Source organism: Gorilla gorilla, chromosome 8 (genome assembly GCF_029281585.2).
Source record: "Gorilla gorilla gorilla isolate KB3781 chromosome 8, NHGRI_mGorGor1-v2.1_pri, whole genome shotgun sequence".
NCBI classification, from domain to species: domain Eukaryota; kingdom Metazoa; phylum Chordata; class Mammalia; order Primates; family Hominidae; genus Gorilla; species Gorilla gorilla.
In genome coordinates this window covers 142,098,622-142,104,133 of record NC_073232.2, presented here as the reverse complement: position 1 = coordinate 142,104,133, position 5,512 = coordinate 142,098,622, and positions in this window count along the sequence as shown.

Here is a 5,512-nt window from a genome sequence, read left to right as displayed (position 1 = left end):
CTTACATTTTTAAAAACTTGTGAAATATCTGAAACAAAAAAGCAAATATGTGTAAAATATATATGAAATATATTCTGTAAAATAATGTTTGACTCCAGTGCACACACAACCCAATTCAAAACCAGATCAACTTCCTGCTGATCTGATGGCCTGCCCTCCGCCTCAGCCCAGAGGGAACAGTTTATGTTTTTATTGATCATTCCCTTGCCTTTTTAAAGGGTTTATCATATATATGTGTATAGTTGTGTGTGTACATTTATTTCAAGAGATACATTTTAAGGCTTGTCTGTGAGATTTATAAACTAGTCTTCCACCACAGGTAATCTCCTACAGCTTACTTGGTTGACGCTTCAGATCTCTCAGCTTCATTCATGCCATGGCTCCAATTGTTCATGTTCTCAGCTGCATAGTATTCCATCATGTGAACATGCCACTCTGCATTTCTTCGTTTTTCTTCATACAGATGTTTGGGTTGATTACGGTTTTTCATAAACAGCTGTGCTGTGGATGGCACTCCTGCAGCTGGTGCCTGTGCACACGTGCAGAGCTTCTCTAGGGGAAAGTGCTCGGGAGAGGAATGGCTGCTCAGAGGGCGGGCGTATCCTCAACTCCATGGGATGATACCAAGTGACCATCCAACATCCTTCTTGGAACATTTAACCAGAGTGAGCTCTAAGTGTGCATGGGTATTTGTAGGGGATCTAGGCTTGACTCTAGAATGATAAGGAAGCGGCGTCATTACCTAGTGGGATCAGCACAGATGTTGGGATGATGGCCTCAGGCCCTAGTCTAGACATCCTGGTGAAAAGTGAGGTGATTCAGGGCAAAGCACTTACCTGTCCTGGGGTGGCGGAGATACAGTATCTAACAGGATGTTGTGGGCGTCAGGGGTCTCAATATATGTGGAGGTGCTTGATCAAGAGCAGACATGTTGGCTTTTGTTGGTGATGTTACCTGTTTCCTAAAACACTTGCTAAAGATGCCAGTGCCCTGATGTAGAGACCAACACAAGGAAAGCGGCCTGATCAGACCACGCCAAGCTGTTCACACCCCCTTGAGAGTCCTGGGCTGATCATTCAGGCTTGACAGCAGCATGAGGAGCACAAAAGACTGAAATGAGCGTAGAGGACGCCTCCCCCATTGCTGGACGGCACGGAGGTTCTCTCTCGGAACCAAAGCCTGGCCGGGCCGTGCCCAGCACACCCACTACCTGGCTTTTCACTTCTGTTGTGACTCAGTTGTTTTCTGCACCATTTGGGCACAAATTCTGTTTTCATTTTTTTTCTTCTTTGAGACAGAGTCTCACTCAGTCACCCGAGCTGGAGTTCAGTAGCATGATCTGGGCTCACTGCAACCTCTGCCTCCCAGGTTCAAACTATTCTCCTGCCTCAGCCTTCTGAGTAGCTAAGACTACAGGCACATGTCATCATGCCTGGCTAATGTTTTGTATTTTTAGTACTAACGGGGTTTCAACATGTTGGCCAGGCTGGTCTCAAACTCCTGACCTCGGATGATCCGCCTGTCTCAGCCTCCCAAAGTGCTGCAATTACAGGCATAAGCCACCGTGGCAGGCCCACAAATTCTTTTTTTTTTTTTTTTTAATAACTTAAAACAGTTCTTTTCAGAAATGCTTTTCTCCAGCTGGTTTGTCAGAACCACATTCCCGCAAGGTTGGGCCAGAATGCTGTGCCCCGAGCAGCTCCATCTACTCTGCCAACAGCAGCCCTCCAGCCTCTGCCGGAAGGTGCACCTCCCCACGCCAACACCCTGTAGACTCCTGGCCCCGTGGACTGTCAGGCAGTTATTTTGGCCTGGGACGTGGCTCTGCTAACTGGCTGCTGTGTTTTTCCAGTTGTGAGAAGAGCTTCCAGGGGAGTTCTTCAGATAATCATCATCTTGATCTTAAATGTAAATATTGTCACCGTGGTTTAAAGAGAGATTAATGATTTGCTGACAGCTCCATACATCCTTAGGAAGTGAACACTTGATCGTCTATCTTATTTCCAATAATACTAGAGGAAAAGGCACACCCTACAGGTGGCTGCAGGTGCCGCTGGAGCCTGGAGCGAGTGAAGGCCGAGCCTCGGACTCGGGTATCATTTCTGAATAGCTCGCCAACTGTGAAGGAAGTTCTGCGGTTCTCCGTCACAGAGGAAAACAGCAGTGAGTGCCATCCGCCAGGCTGTGTGCCAGGTGTCCCGCAATCCCGTCTTTACCTTCTGGAGGAGCTGCGAGGCGGCGTCATTAGCTCCGTTTCAGAGAAGAGAAGGCGGAGGGCAAAGCAGGTTTGCTGAGGCACGGCCAGTCATGGGCAGTGTCCAGAGCCAAACCCGGGGCTTGCCACATCCGGCTCCCCTGACCTCGGCCACCACCAGTCTGTGGAAGCCCAGGCACTCCCAGGGGGAAGCTCCAGCCCTCAGGCCATCTCAGCACCTCCCTGTGGCTCTGATGGGCTCTGAGCCCATGGTCCCCTGCCCTGGCTGCCCCTGCCTCAAGGTGCCGGGGTAGCAAGCCAGATGGCCCCTGGATAGTTCCCTTTTTGTTGTCCCCACGTGGCCTACAGCTGGCTAAGCAGGGCAGGGTGTGTGGCCGGCAGCCCTGGGGCTTCAGAACAGGTGTCTCACTTATGCCACCGCCTCCAAGACCCATCCCTCCTTGATGCAGCCAGGCCCGCGGCTCTATCAGGGACACTGTGCGAGCATCAATACCGGGAGGACTGGGAAATCACACTCTACATCTGAATTTCTTATATTTTCCAAGTGTTCTACACTAATTAGTTAGTTCTGTTAGCTCTAAGGATTAGTAGCTTCTCTAACAAGACACAGCGACATTAAGTGACTTACCTAATTATGTAAAACACAGGGACACTAGACGAGAAGGCAAGCTTTCCTCGAGCTGGGCTCAGGCCTGCTCCGCCCCGCTGCAGCGCCCATCCGTCTTCTTTCTCCGGGTCCCCAGGGCACAGGAAACAGGAACCGCAGGTCTGGCCTCAGAGACCACTCCACACGGAGTGTGCCCACACCTAGGTCCTCGGGCCTGCCCTCCTTACGGCCTGCCTCCTTGGCCAGGACCACAGGGCCTCTCAGATGCTTCCTGGACAGAGGAGCTGACTTGAAAGAGAGCCTGTCCCAGGGCAGTAGGTGCTGGGCAGGCCTGGAGGCTCCATCACATGTGGCCGGGCTGCTGGGCCCACTGTGTCTCCTGTGGCAGAGAGTAGATGACCACCACGTCCTGCTGTCCTCTGACTGGTCACCATCTGAAATGTCACTAAGAACTGGCCCCACATTGCCTGTGCTCATGGCAAAGGGGCCTGCCCTCTCCCAGCCTGGCCCTCCAGTCCCCGAGTCTCATCTCATAGGGACCGTGGCACCTGGGCCCTCCTCTCCTCTTCCCTGGAGTCCAGTTGCTTCTTTTACTCAAGATGCCCTCTATGTCCTGCCCAGCTCCAGCTGATGCAGTTTGATTGCCACCTCCTTCAGGACGCCCCTCTTGATTTTCTAGTTCACCCTTTCCCCTCCCTCTGAGACCTCACAGCCCTGAAGTGATACTGCATTTATGCTGATGTGCTATCTGATGACAGGCTGGGCATGACCTCACCTGGAGTATTTGTGCTCAGCTGCCCTGCAAGTGGAAAGGCGAAGCTGATAGACAGCTGGTCAAGCACGTGACACCAGTCGTGTGGTGGGATGCATGGGCCCATGCTGTCTTCTTAGTACATGTGTCAGGGTCCTTCCTCTTCCCCCAGTAAGTGTGTTCTTTTATGATTACAAACATAGTGCATTTCCATGGCAAAAATTGAGAATGTACAGTTAAGCACACAAAAAATGAAGTGATTTCCTTGTGCTGAGATAATCACTGAAGCACCTTGCTCTGCAGATGCTCTTTTTAAAAAATGTTACAACATGGCCATATATATAGTTTTAAAACACAATCATGGATCATATTTTCAAAGTGATAACAACTATTTCTTTCTTAGAAAATAAAGACATTTTTATAAGAGTTGAATAACTGAAAAGCAACACAACACACACACAGACACACTCACTCACAGACACACAATCAAAGCAATTCTTCCCAACTCACTCACACCCAGGCCCACACACCAAAGCGACTCTGCACAACTCACTCACACACAGGCCCACACACCAAAGTAATTCTCCCCAACTCACTCACACATAGGCACACAACCAAAGCAGCTCTCTCCAACTCCCCAACTTCCACTAAGATGCCTTCCTGCAAAGAATTTGATGATCTCTCTTCCACAATTTTATGTCTGTAAGCACAATTTAAAAATTTAGTTTAATAAAACACCACTGATCGTACCTGATGTTTTCTTTTTTTTTTTCTTTTGAGACGGAGTCTTGCTCTGTCACCCAGGCTGGAGTGCAGTGGTGCGATCTTGGCTCACTGCAAGCTCTGCCTCCCAGGTTCATGTCATTCTCCTACCTCAGCCTCCCAAGTAGCTGGGACTACAGGCGCCCGCCACCATGCCCAGCTAATTTTTTTTTTTTTTTGTATTTTTAGTAGAGACGGGGTTTCACCGTGTTTGCCAGGATGGTCTCGATCTCCTTTGTGATCTGCCCGCCTCGGCCTCCCAAAGTGCTGGGATTACAGGCGTGAGCCACCGCACCCAGCCTGATGTTTTCTTACATGCCTTTTTCACTCAGCAGTGAGTCATGACTACCTTCCCATGTCAGTAAATAGAGGTCTACTCTACCATGTTTAATAGCAGAATTGTTCTGTGTTGTGTGGACATATTTACTGGGATGTATCCAGCCAACCCCATGCCCATGGGACATTTGTGCTGTTCCCCATTTGTTGCTGTTACAAACAACAGTGCCATGTGTATCCTTGTAGCTACAGCCTTATATACTCATGGAAATAACTCTGTAGAATAGATTCCTAAAAGTGGAATTGTTTGGTCAAATGGCATAGGCATTTACCATTTTAATCAATACTGCCTCACTACCCTCCAAAAACATGCCAACATTACTACCAACAGTGAATGCCTGCCCCTTCTCTACACTGTGGACAAAGAATTCCATGTCATTTGCATTTTTCACCCAGATCACAACAAAATGCTATCTCCTGCTTTAATTTGTCATGCTACGATCACTCGTGAGGTGGGAGGTCCCCTGGAGGTCACTCCAGGTGATCACTCTCAAGCTCACTGGGTCCTTCTGCTGCTCTTTCTAGAGGCTTCCAGCTGCTGCTTGTATGTTTCCCTTTATGAAGTGCCTGCCTATATTCCTTGCTCATCTATCTTCTGGGTGGTTTGCCTTTTCCTTATTGATTTGTAGAAGTTTTTTATGTATTGTGGACACAATCTTTCTGTTTTACATGTTGCCAACGGTTTCTCCTAGGGTACCATTTGTCTTCTGTTTCCAACAGGTTCATGAGGTCAGGCAAGTCAACCTTCTTCTTTATGACTTCTGAGTTCTTTTTTTTTGAGATGGAGTCTCGCTGTGTCACCCAGGCTAGAGTGCTGGAGTGCAGTGGCTCGATCTCGGCT